The sequence below is a fragment of the Acinonyx jubatus genome, chromosome B3, assembly GCF_027475565.1.
Source record: "Acinonyx jubatus isolate Ajub_Pintada_27869175 chromosome B3, VMU_Ajub_asm_v1.0, whole genome shotgun sequence".
Taxonomy (NCBI): domain Eukaryota; kingdom Metazoa; phylum Chordata; class Mammalia; order Carnivora; family Felidae; genus Acinonyx; species Acinonyx jubatus.
The window spans coordinates 89414103-89428773 of record NC_069386.1 but is presented as its reverse complement, the minus strand read 5'-3'; positions in this window follow the sequence as shown (position 1 = coordinate 89428773).

Genomic DNA, 14671 nt, shown 5'->3' with positions numbered 1-14671 from the left:
CATTTTACATATCTGTTGAACTTTGTATGAAGTAGTAATTTATCTTGAAGCTTTAATTTTAAGTGGTGTTAACTGAAAGGATACTTTAAAGAATTAAATACAATTTAAATTTTTATAACACGAACACCTGGGTGGCTCAGTTGGTTGGGCATCCAATTCTTGGTTTCAGCCCAGGTCATGATCCCAGGGTCATGGGATCAAGTCCCAGGCCGGACATGGAGCCTGCTTAGGATTCTCTCTCTCTTCTCTCTCTAAATAAATAAATGAATAAATGAACAAATAAATATTTAAAAAATAGTTTTTTTATTACAAAAGGGAGCTTGCTTTTCCACAAATGTAAAGGGGAAAAATACATTTGAATGAATACCACAAAAAAGACTTTTTCTAAAATATTTAATATAAAATACTTTATTATTAGATTTAAGTTAGTATGCATGTGTATAAATGTTTTCTAATGGTAACCTATTGTCTTTAAATAAAAGTGAGTTGTTAGGAGCAATTTAAATCCAATAATCAAGATCATATTTTTTAGTTAGTATTTTTTTCTACTTTTATTCTACTTTTCTATCCTTGATTATTGCTTTTTAAATTGTACACTTTTGGGACACCTGGGTGGGTCAGTTGGTTAAGCATCTGACTTCAGCTCAGGTCATGATCTCATAGTCCGTGAGTTCGAGCCCCACGTCAGGCTCTGTGCTGACAGCTCTAGAGCCTGGAGCCTGCTTCAGATTCTGTGTCTGCCTCTCTCTCTGCACCTCCCCCTGCTCATGCTCTGTCCCTCTCTATCTCAAAAAAAAAAATTTAAATTGTACACTTTTACCAAGTTTACAAATGAGGAATTGGTAACTTAGTAAATGCATCAGATTTAATTAAAAAACCTATTTTTCAGAGCTACACATACGTCATCTTTTATAAGGCAATATTGAGATGGCTAATTTTATGTGTCAGTTTGACTGACCAACAGTTGCCCAGATTAAACGTTATTTATGGGCAGGTCAGTAAAGCTGTTTTCTGAAGAGATTGGTAAATTGGTAGATTCAGCAAAGTAGATTGTCCTCCCCAATGTGACTGAGCATCATCCAATGCACTAAGTGCTTAAACAGGACAAAAGGCAGACAAAGGCAGAACTCCTCCCTTGATTCATCCTGCTTGATTGTTGAGCTGGGACTAGGAGCTTCTGCTAGATCCTGTGCCCCTAGTCTTCAGACCTTCACATCTAGACTGGAACCTACACCACCCTGCTCCCTAGACTTCCAGCTTACAGAGGGCAGACTGTGGGACTTCTCAGTTTCCATAAGTGCATAAGCCAATTCCTTACAATAAATCGCTTTGCATATATTAATTATTAATATATAATTTTTCATATGTCTATTAATAAAAATATTTATGATGCATTATCAAAATATTTATAATATATTTAATAAAAATATTTAAATCTCTCTAGTAATCTTTGGCCCTATATAGATCTCTCTATATATAAATATTCAGTTATTTAGTTATGATAGGCAATGTTTCTTCTTTTTTTTATAAGCCAAATACAGTAGAATATCTCTAATAAATGTGTATCTTAACTCCTTCAGAAAATTTAAGTATTGGTCTGAATTCAATTTATGCTGGAGATTGAATTTCTGCACATTAAAGTTTTGAATATTTTAGAATTTTATGTTTTAATTTTTATTTATTTTTGAGGGAGTGCAAGAAGGAAGGGGCAGAGAGAGGAGTAAAGGGGATCCAAAGCTGACTGTGTGCTGACGTCAAGCAGCAAACCTGATGTGGGCCATGAACCCATAAACCCCAAGATCATCACCTGAGCCAAAGTCATTCACTCAACTGACTGAGCCACCCATGTGCCCCTAGAATTTTATGTTTTAAGAAAAAAAGAAACCCAGTTTTTACCAAATAGACAAATAATACACTCTCGAATTGCTCAATCATTGAAACATGAGAGATTAAGGAGATGGTTTAAAACACAGATTTCAAATTAAAAATAATGTGCAGAGAGAAGAAACATTTCCCACTTTCCTAGAAGCCCCTGGAAACCACAGCAAAATGGGGAAATTGATAAGGACAGGGATAAAATCACCACAGGCATATTGACTACACTTAGGCAGAATAATGGAGTAGACTTGGCATAGGAATTCTCATTATATTCCTTATTTGAGAGAAGTAAAGACTGAGGAGTAGATTTTAGTTATGATGCACTGAAATAAAGGGTGTCCTTTCTGAGTTTTAGACTGTGTGAAGATATTCTCAGAAAAAAGCAGTTAACAAAATATCAAGGTAAAGCCTAAATTGATATTTATCAAGGATAAACATGCAGATTTTTAAGAGATAAGATTTGCTTTTTTAAAAAATAGGGAAGTGTTAACATTTTTAAAAAGACAGAATGGCTGAAGGCCTTTTACCCTCAAAATTACTAAAAGCCCAAGGAATCATTTAAAATTAGTACCTGGGACTAACTGTAATATCAATTTAAATGATGAGACTATCGGCACTTGCCTCACAGTCAAAAGTAGTGATTCCCAAAACAGAGTGTGCATTAGAACATATGGAAGGCTTGTAAAACACAGAGTTGGAAAAACCACAGAACTTCTGATTCAGTAGGTCTGGAATGGGGCCTGAGACTTTGCATTTTTAACAAGTGTCCAGGCAACACTGATTTGGCTGCTCTAGACAATACCCTTTAAGAAACACTAGCTTAGATCTTGATCAGCTTATATTAGAAAATATTAGTTGGGAAGAGAAAACATAATTAGGGAGGGTGATCCTACTTGTGAAAGTGAAAAAAGAAACAATAGACCCACCCCCACCTATACTTCAGCCATCCTTACACACGTGTGCAATTTTAAGATTGAAAGCTTAAGTCAATTCATCCAACAAATGTGACAAAATGACTGTTATTCATTAGGAAGGAAGGAGCTATGATAGCTAACTTGAGATCTAGCTATTTTCCAATTTTCTGGCCTGGGGGACAGGGATACTCCTTTTAAAAGAAAGGAGGCAGGTAACCCAGTCTGGTCACCTTGAAAACATGCTGGTAACTAGCTCTCATAGAAAATAGACTGATGAAATTAAAGAAAAGTCCACACCAAAGAAATTACCTAAGTAGGACACATCATTCAGGATTGCTTATGATCTATGGGTTTATAGGACTAAATCCTTAGAGAATATAATATAAAATAAGTGATCACTTAGAATATAATATGAAAATGTTTCATTACCTAAATGTTCCTTTCTCTATGTGAGTGATGAAAGACCTCATCAGAGACTATATCTGTTACCCTGAATCACTAATATGGGAAGGAAGGACTTGGGAAGACGTATGTATTACCCTAAATTATTTCTTCCCATATTATAGATATGACTCACTAGGAAGCTTCACTAATAATTTCAAAGATACACATGAAGATGCACATGTGTTAGTGAAGCTTTATAGTAAGATCTGTTCTGTTCTTTAACATACTCAGCAACAAAATAACTCACCCTGTTGAGTTTAAATAAGACATGAGAAAAGACTATTTAACCCTATTTAAATATGGGGGAGTGTTCTGAATAGACATTTCTCCAAAGGACACTGGCCAATGAGCACATGAAAAGATACTCAACATCATACGATTAGAAAAATGCAAATGAAAACTATTAGATGCCATTTCACACCCACTTGATGGCCATAATCAAAAAGACAATAATTAGTGTCCATAAAGATGTACAGAAATCAGAACCTTTATATACTACTGGTGGAAATGTAAAAGTTGTATAGCCACTTTGGAAAACAGTTTGGAAATCACTCAATAACACAGTTGGGGAATCTTGGTGGCTCAGTTGGTTGAGCATCTGACTCTTCATTTTGGCTCAGGTCATGATCTCACCAATTGTAAGATGAGCCCCTCCTCAGGCTCTGCACTGACAGTATGAAGCCTGCTTGGGATTGTCTGTCTCCCTCTCTTTCTGCTCCTCTCCTGCTTGTGCATTTGTGTGTGTCCTCTCTCTCTCTCTCTCTCTCTCTCTCTCTCTCTCTCTCTCTCTCTCTCAATCAATCAATAAACAAACAAACAAACATTAAATATTTTATGTTTATTTGTTTTTGAGAGAGAGAAAGCATGAGCACAGGGGAGAGGCAGAAAGAGAGGGAGACAAGGATCTGAAGCGGGCTCTGTGCTGACAGCACATAGTCCAGCCCAATGTGTGGTTCAAACTCATGAACTGTGAGATCATGACCTGAACTGAAGTCAGACGCTTAACTGACTGAGACACCCAGGTGTCCCAATAAATAAACATTAAAAAATAACATAATATAGTTACCATACTACTGTTTCCATAGTTGACCCCAAAATTCTACTTCAAGGTAGACATACTATGTCTATACCACATTAAAACATACGACCATGCAGAACTTTGGATGTGAATGTTCAGAGCAGCATTATTTGTAGCAGCCAAAGTGTTTAAGCCACCCAAATGTATACCAACTAATGAATGGATTAACAAAATGTGGATGTCTACACGTTATCGGTTAAATTGTGTTCCCATAAAGATATGCTGAAATTCCAACCCAAGTTACCTGTGAATGTGACCTTATTTTGAAATAGGGTATTTGCAGATTTGTCCAAGTAAAGATGAGGCCATTATCAGGTCCTGATGCAATATAATAGGTGTCCTTCTAAGAAGAGAAAAACACTGTAAAAACAGGCACATAAGGAGAAGGCCATATGATGACAGAGGCTAAGACTGTAAGCTTTCCCTGTAAGCCAAAGGAAATAGAGGATCTACAGACAACAGAAGCTAGGGCAAGAGGCAAAGAAGCAGTCATCCCAGGGTCTCAGAGGGACCGTGGCCTCGGTGATATCTTGAATTCAAATATCTAGCTTCCAGAACTGTGAGAGAATACATCACTTTTGTTTTAAATCCAATTTGTGCTACTTAGTTATAGTAGTCTTAGGAAACTAATATAATGTATACTATATCATACAATAGAATATCCGGCCAGAGAAAGAAATGCTACGCTGATACATACTATAACACGCATGAATCTTGGAACAAGCCAGATGCAAAAGAGCAAATAGTGAATGATTCCACTTAAATATTGAGAAGAGACAAATCCACAGAGAAGACAGATTAATGGTTGCCAGTGGCTGGAAGAAATGATGAATGGGGAGTAACTTGCTAGTGGGTATAAGATTTATTTTAGGGGTGATAAAAATATTCAGTAATTAGATATTGGTGATGATTGTACAGCTTTGTGAATATACTAAAACCCACTGAAATTTATATTTTAAAAGTGAGTATTATGATATGTGAATTAAATCACAATTAAAAACTAATAAGGTGTGAAACAAAATAGTCAGGATAACTTCATCCTTATGGAATTAAGTGTTATACTGTGTATAAATGATGTTGATTTAGATACAATATTAAAAACATGATCTATGAAAGGAAAAACTTAGTTATATTTTATTAAAATTATGTATTATTATTAATATTAAAAGGCACTGTTAAGAGGATGAAAAAAAGCCATTTACAGGCTGGGAGAAAATATTTACAGAAAACATATCTAAAAAAGGACTTTAATCTTAAATAAGGACTCCTAAAACTCAATAGCTAGAAAATAAACAACACAATTTAAAAAATTATATATATATATATATATATATATATATATATCACAAAAAGAGATATTCAGATGGCAAAATAGACATGTAAAGAGACTCCAAATCATGTTATTAAGTAAATGAAAATTTAAAATACAGTAGGATACCACTAAATTCCTATTGGAACAATTCTTTTAGAATGCAGGAATACTTTATGATTTATTTTTTTAAACATTCTGACAATAACAATTGATAGAATAAAGAGCAACAGGTCGATTCTTTCATTGCTGGTGGGGTTAGCAATGGGACAGTCATTATGTAGACACTTTCAAATTCATTATTTTATCTATGATCCAACAATTAAACACAATTTTAGTTTCTTGCCCAACTGATTTACAAACAGGTCCACACAAAAACCTGTGCAGGGACGTTCATAGGGGCTTTATTCATAATTACCAATAGCTAGAAGCAAACATATGTCCTTCACCTGTGAATGGATAAACAAACTGGTGCCTCCATACAACAGAATACTACTCTGCAATTAAAATACATGAACTATTAAGCCATTCAAAAACAGAGTTTGACGTTAAATCCATATTTCTGTGTGAGAAAACAGTCTGAAAATACTGCATAATGCAAATTCAAATCTTAGTTTCCAATACCACTCACTAATAAAAGAGACCACCTTCCCTTAGAGAATGGGCTCATTCTCAGCCTAGGACGAGGAAGACACAGCACAGAATGCTTTGCAGTGTCACAAAGCAAGATCAGGGTTGGGAAAAACAAAACAAAATGTAATAATGGATGGAGGTTTGTCAAAGGAACACAGGAGCCAGATGCAAGAGTTTCCAGTGCTACAGGTACCTGCGTGGTTCAGCCAGTTGAGTGTGTAACTTGGGCTCAGGTCATGGTCTCACAGGTTCATGAGTTCATGCCCCACGTCGGGGGCTGACGCACTGACATCTCAGAGGCTGCAGCCTGCCTTAGATTCTGTGTCTCCCTCTCTCTCTGCTCCTCCCCTGCTTGTGCTCTGTCTCTCTCTCTCAAAAATAAACATTAAAAAAAAAATTTTCCAGTGGCCAAAGCTGGAACAATTTGAGAAACATAATAAAGAGGTATCATATTATAAGCAAAAGTATGAAATCAATATCCATGAGTCCATACTGATATAAATAAGCTGATATGAATACATACATAAGCGAGAGATAATAGATAAATCTTCGGTACAGAATAATTCTAAATAATTTATGTAGAAACCTTGCCCTCAGGGAAGTGTGGGCTGTGCACTTCTTTCCAAAGAGCACAGAGTGGAAAGAGGGTGTGAAGAGAGTAATTTTATGGTGTAAATTCTAGCAAACACTACTTCATGCAACCATGTGATCATGGTCAACATCAACAGTAGTGAGTCATATTGACAGAAAGCACGTACCCTTGATATGTTGTAAAGAGATAGATACTTAACCTCCGCAGCTTCACCTCCAAAACAATAGCACTCATGTAATAATGAGGCAAACATCAAATTCCAAATGAGGAATATTCAATAAAATGCCAGCTTAGTTCTCAAAATTATCAAGGTCATCAAAAACAATAAAAGCCTGAGAAACTCAAAGCGCAGAAGAGCCAAAAGAAACATGGATACTAAATGTAATGCAGCATCCTGGTAGCATGTTGGAACAGAAAAGACATACAACAGTAACTATAAAATCTGAATAAAATATGGACTTTTTACAAATAGCATTGTATCAATATTACTTTTTTATTTGTGACAAATATACCACTCTTGTATAACAAATAGGTAAACTGTGCAAGTTATATGAGAATCCTCTGTATTATCTTTGCAACATTTCTGTAAATCTAAAGCTATTCTATCATAAAAAAGGTTATTGGATTATGTGATTGGTGATCAACTATGACTGATAAAATACTGGCAACTAGGAGTATTCTCTCTTGAATACTAAACTAGTACAGATTGACACGTATGATTAAAGATTGGTAAAAGCTACTCAATATGATGGCCTCTGGGTTCTTTACCCACAAATATGTGCAACTGAAAAAGAATTAAGGCATAGCATTTGTAATTCTTTTGTTACCTAAACAAAAACTCCCAGAAACCTATCTTACCGAATACTGTTTTAGAGGATATGATTTAGAACTAACAGCAAGTTAAGGATGACTGGAAGTACTGGGGCGATCGTTGGGTATAGTAAACAGCACTTTCCTAGTCAGTCACATGACGAATAGTGAGGGCTGTTTTACAAATCAACAGAATAATGTAGAGGAGAATCATGAAAAATCAGTGGACAAACATAGATTATATTTTTTAATACAGTGACCACGAGCCAGTGGTTAACTTGGTATTATGGGGTTAACTTAGCCTGTCAAGCTCTCTATCTTTCACCAGATATCCCAATCCCTTACTGGGAAGGAATAAATAAGGGGTGAGAAAAAACATCTGCAATTGTTTCCTCTGATACTATACATTCCTAACCCTGAAGCAAACCACTTCATTAAAAAAATAGGGACAGGAGCTAAAGATATTGGTGACTATGAATGGATCAGCATTCCATATAAGAAATAGTCATCTTTCTGTTTTTCTTTTGTATAATCTGTATTCTTTTTTTGGTAAAATGTTCAGTAAAATGATTTGTAAAAGTGTTTAGGAGGAGAAAACCATTAATATAATATATATTGATCTCTGTGTGAACTAAACATAGGCCGTTGAATGTCACACCGATGTTTTCCTGGAAATATATGTGCACGACCTTGATGTTCATGGAAATATCATGGTTTCTGATAAACTAAAACCAATACACCAGAGGATTTCAGTGTCTGATAATGTAAAAAAAATCAGTAATCATAATTGATCTTACAGGACTCTTAAGGAAGTACAAGAAGTGTCTACCAACAAGTGTACTACCCTCTCACCATACACATTCCCCATTAATTCATCTTCTTACAACAAGGGGCCACTGCATGGGAATGCTGATAAATATGAGAATTCTTATTACAATACAGAATATTGATGTGCAGCTCTTAATCTATATTTCTTTACAATCTTTTTCAAAGACTGTTCTCATTATGGAAAGTGTTTTCAGGATTGCATAGTGGGGTCCCTGCCAGAACTCAATCATATGGCCCCAACTGCAAGTTGGCTGAGAAATGTGGAAGTGTACATGAATATTCAGTGAGTGTTCATTGTTTCTGACACAGACTTCAAGAAGCAGAGTCATTCCATGGCTGGGTGTTTCTTCATCGACTTTTCTCAAGGAAACTAAGATTAGCGATATCTGTATGCTCTCATTTTGCCAAAGCCCAAAAGATGCAACCAGTCCAATGTATAGTTCTTACATTTTTAATTACTTATTTTATTTTTAATTAACCTATGATTTTAGCTATGCAGCTCAATAAAGGCTACTCCCAGGGTTTTAATTGCCCTGTATATGTACCATTGCAGAGATCAACAAATCCCTGTCACTAGCCCATCCATTCCAAAGCTTGCTGGATATCTCAACCAAGTCTGAAATATGCTTCAAACTCAGCATGTCCAACAATAACTAAATGATTGTCTTGGCCTCAGACCTATCCCTTTCCTTTTGTTTTTCATCTTATTAAATGGTATTGACAGTTTCCTAGCTGTTCAAGCCAAGACATGAACATTATTTTTATTTCTTGATTTTTTTTCTGTCTTTTCCCCATTAAATCAATCAGCAAGGTGGACTGATTTCATCTTATTCTATCTTATCTCCATCTATATTTCTCCATCCCTATGCCTCAACTCTGGTTCAGGTCAATAGTGTCTCTTTGTTTGGTTGAATGATCTCTAATCCATTCCTTACACTACAGAGTGACTTTAATAAAAGACTAATCTGATTATATCAGTTTCTTACTTAATGGTAGTCAGAGACTCCCATTATCTTTAAAAGAATTTCCAAATACTTAATGCTTATAAATTACCTAAAGGGGTCTTACATGTGTCAGTCATTACTGACCTTCCTCCCTTCTCTCTTTCCTCTTACATTTCTGAATATTCCTACACATTATTTTTACACTTGACTGATTCTGCCCTCTTCATCCCACTCACTCTCAACATTTGTCAGGCTCGTTTCTACCACTATACTGTTCCTTCAAGCCTTCCCTTAACTATGATTGTCCCCAGAAAGCCTTAATTCGTTCTTTTATACCAGGTAAGGTATTTCATCTTTGCATTTCTGTATCTAAAGTATATTTAATTATATTATTTTTATTTTTTTAATGTTTATTTTTGACAGAGGGAGAGAGACACAGAGCCTGGGCAGGGGAGGGGCAGAGAGAAAAGGAGACACAGAATCCAAAGCAGACTCCAGGTTCTGAGCTATCAGCACAGAGCCTGACATGGGACTTCACTCATAAACCGTGAGATCATGACCTGAGCTTAAGTTGGATGCTTAACCGACTGAGCCACCCAGGCACCCCTATTTAATTATATTATTAATTATACTTGTATACTCCAATGAATAAATCTACTTACCTTGTTCACTATTCTTGCCATTGAATATTATTTAATTTTAATCAATTTTAATTTTATTTTATTATTTCATTTTAACTGATTTTGATGCTATAGTTTCTCTAATTTGACTATATATATATTTTATATATATTATATAAAAATATATATATTTATATATATATATTTATATATTTGGTTTGTTTGTTTGAGAGGGAGAGTGTATGCATGTGAGCAGAGGAGAGGGTCAGAGAAGGGTAGAGGGGGAGAGAGACAGAGACAGAGACAGAGAGACAGAGAAAAGGAGAGAGAATCTTAAGCAGGCTCCACGCTCAGTGCAGAGCCCTACATCGGACTTGATTTCATTACCATGAGATCATGACCTGAACTGAAATCAAGAGCCAGGTGCTTAACCAACTGAGCCACCCAGGTGCCCCATATTTTCTCTAATTTGAAATCCCATGGCTGCCTGGGTGGTAGAGTCGGTTAAGGTTCTGACTTAGGCTCAGGTCATGATCTCACCTTCCATGGGTTAGAGCCCCACGTGGGGCTCTGTGCTGACAGCTCAGAGCCTGGAGCGTGCTTTGGATTCTGTCTCCCTCTCTCTCTGCCCCTCCCCTATTAGCGCTCTCTTTCTCTCTTAAAAATGAAATAAACATTAAAAAATAAAGAAATCCCATGCCATAAAATTCTCACTTGTTGAACAGCTATATTACATTGAACAGCTCTTGAATATATACTGTTTGACAGCTTTTTTAAATCTATATACATCTGCTGTATAAGTCACAAGCATCACTGGAAAAAAAAATTACAAGAGTATTCATATTAACTGTTCTAAAAATCCTGCCCTAATTATCATTACTTGAAAAATCGCTGTATCAGGACAAATAAAAATTAATGTATCCCATATGACCAATAATTCTGAAAAATGAGCTTTACCTTATCAGTGTTTGTGTACAAGTGGGAAAACAAAACACGATATGAATCCTATCTTTGAAATTACCTTTCTGAATATGCAACAATGGAAAAGTTGTACCTACTATATTTTCTAGAATATGAGTGGAAATACTTTTATAATATAAAATGTGGCCCATGTTCTTCCTGGTTAATCACTGTAAATTTGATGAATGTTTATAATGTTATACATCCATTGCAATAGTTACTTTGATAAACTTTCAAAAATATTTTAACATAAAAACTGTCAGATATATTTTCTGTAATGTGTAATATTCATGGTGCTAATTAGTTTTCAAATAAGATCCAATTTCTAAATATATCTTGAGACAGTATGGAAGGAAACTGGAAGAACTGGAAGGTAAAATTATTATTTCTAAAGGAAAAATGATAATTAGGTATTTGCCATGTGACTTTAAAATGAAATGTTCACTGCAGATGTAAAGGTTGGGATTGAAACAGAAATCCTAACATGCTTAATGTACCCTAAATGGCAGGGGAATCTTAATATCCTTAATTTCCTGTAAAACAGGTTCAAAGCCTGCCACAAGCCCTCTGTGAAACTAAGTGCCTTCTCATTATTTGTTAATAATTCCCTTTTGGTTGTTATTTTCCATTTATGCCTGGCCATGAGTTTTACCTTTTGCTGGCTTCTCATGCTCCATCTATGTGCAGTGGTCTAGTGCCAATCCAATTTGGTGGCATCAGGTTATCTTTGTTTCCTCCACCCTACATCGTAAATAATACTGTTGAAAAAAATATATCACTGGCTGGAGATTCAAATATAACTATAGAAGATCCTATAAGACAGCATTCTACAGAAAATAGTTTTCAAATGACACTCAGTTCCCAGCTCTTAAGAAAGGTCTTCAGCTTCACTTGTTAACACAGACACCAGCCTTCTCTTCTTCCCATATATGACATTTGTTTTCATTTTTAATCTGTCACATCCTTAGATGCCTGTTCACTTTTTTCTACACAACTTAGCCGAACGTTTACAATCTCCTCACACCTAATGCCCAAGCACCCTCAGCCTATATCCCTAAGGGACTTAAAAATACTTCCCTAATCAAAGGGAGTTACTTAACAAAAACAAACTTCGATGTGAACTAGTTTGAGTTCTTACTCCCAGTAAACTAATTCTTCCTAGTGGGCACGCTGATTAACTCAGCTCTCCAAATATATGTAAATTAATTACAAGAAATCCTTCTCAATTCTGTTAATTTCTGTTCCAGGACTATTTATCATAACGCTTGGCAGACAGCTGATGCTTAAAAAATGTTGGGATGATGGATGGAAGAATGAATAATTAATTAATAAGACAGATATAAATAAAATGTCCCCGGGATATTAGAGACATTTATTCTATGTAAAAAATAAAGTATCTGCTAGTTGCAGTCCTTTTAGGAATCAGAGAAAATGAGAATGGAAATTCTGCTAATAATGTTACATATGTAGCTGCAGCATAGATTGTATCTTTATAATGAAAGCTTCTGTAATAGGAACAGTACTTTCACTGTGTGTCCAGATCCAACTCAGTTTTTATGCTGATTATTTAATAGTCTATATAGAGTGGTTACATTAAAATATAAAAGAAACTTGGAACTTAATTTTGGAAGTTTGGGTAGTATTGGCATTTGGTAGTCAAACTGCAGGTTTCTGAAGTCCTTTGTTAGCTTTATCATTAACTGCTGATTGCATTGGGAAGACAATTTTCAAAAATTAACTAACTGCTTTTCTAAAATCTCTTCCTCCAAATATGGCTATGAATGCTGCTCTTGTTCAACTGTAGAATCCTATATTCTTCAATTGCCCATACGAGTCTTCCAAGACTTACCCTCCCATATTTTCTTTTATTTCTTTTAATGTTTATTCGTTTTTGAGCGACTGAGACAGTCCACGAGCAGGGGAGAGGCAGAGAGAGGGAGACAAAGAATCCCAGGCAGGCTCTAGGCTCTGAGCTGTCAGCACAGAGCCCAACATGGAACTCAAACTCATGAGCCGTGAGATCATGACCTGAGCTACAGTTGGATGCTTAACTGACTGAGCCACCCAGGTGCCCATTACTTTCCCATGTTTGACTTTGATTTCCTATGCCTGCAGTTCTTCCACATCTTTATGTTTGAGCTGAACATACGGGTCTGGTTCCTCTTGGTCAACCTGGCCCCATTGTTCCTCACCTTCCAAACCTGCTTCCTTATACACATCTTATGCTCATCTGCTTTCTACCTCTAACCACAATTCTTATCCAGTAGTTCCCTACTTTTCATTCCCTTTTCCTTTCTCTGTAGTCTGTTTTCTTCTGACTTCTATTATTTTTCTACATTTGTTTATATTTATTCTTGTTTACATTTTTAACTTTTTCCTACTTACTTATTTTTGGTTCATTTTTCCCCTTCAACACACACACACACACACACACACACACACACACACACACATCTAATCTAATAGTAGTGGCACAAATGGTTCTACACATTCTATTTCATTATAAATTAAATGATTTAATATAGTATTTAGATTATTTGAGAAATTAAAAGGAAAAAAGAACCCCTCAGAGACCTAATATTGTCCATACTAAAACTTGTTTTTAACAAGCTGTGGTGCGCAATTCTTGTCAATTCATTGATTAAAAGTAATGTGAGATTTCAAAAAAGCATATGTTTTAAAATTTTATACATTTAAGTTCATAATATAAAACCTTTAGCAAAATGTTGATGGCATAACCTATCAAAATTATGAAATCAGTTAAATGGCTTTAATAAAACACTTGTGGTTTCTAATAGATAGTTAAATTATAAATAAACAGATAGGAAAGTAGACCTTGATGCTTATATTATTGATAATAAGTTAACAATTCTATGATTCTGCTGAAGGAATGCTCAGAATTTTATAAATAGAAAGTGGGAATCCTCAGGGTTTCATTATGAAAGCAGACAGACACAACTACTTTAGAACCATAGAGGTAAGGCATTTATCTTGTTATAAATATACCAAATATTGCATAAACTTGTTCAAGATATATATTTTTTTTAATTTTTTTAAGTTTTTTAAATTTATTTTTGAGAGGCAGAGAGAGAATAAGAGGAAGAGGGGCAGAGAGAGAGGGAGACACAAAATCTGAAGCAGGCTCCAGGCTTTGAGCTGTCAGCACAGAGTCCAACTCAGGACTCAAACCCATGAACCATGAGATCATGACCTGAGCCGAAGTCAAACACTTAACTGACTGAGCCACCCAGGTGCTCCTCTAGATAATATTAAATAGGAGAAAACATAAAAAATATATATATTTATATCCTCTTGGAGAAAGCTTTGGTTTATGAAATGTTTTATGAAATAGCCTTCCTTGTATCAAGAACACAAATGGTCAGGCCCATTTCATAAGGACATTGTCAAGAGATGTAATTCATTGTTGTAGCTTTACACAACATTACCGCATAATGCATACTTTTGAGCTCAAAATATTATAGATGCAATACCACATCTTACTTCAACTAAAGTGCACCTGACTGATTATTGTGCTTAAATTTATTTCTTTATCAAAAACATTATTTCTACATTTATAGACAAAGATGTCACTGAAACCTTTCACCACTACTCCCTAAGACCCTAGCTTAGGAACAGTAACATTGCAGTAAAAGAATTTTTA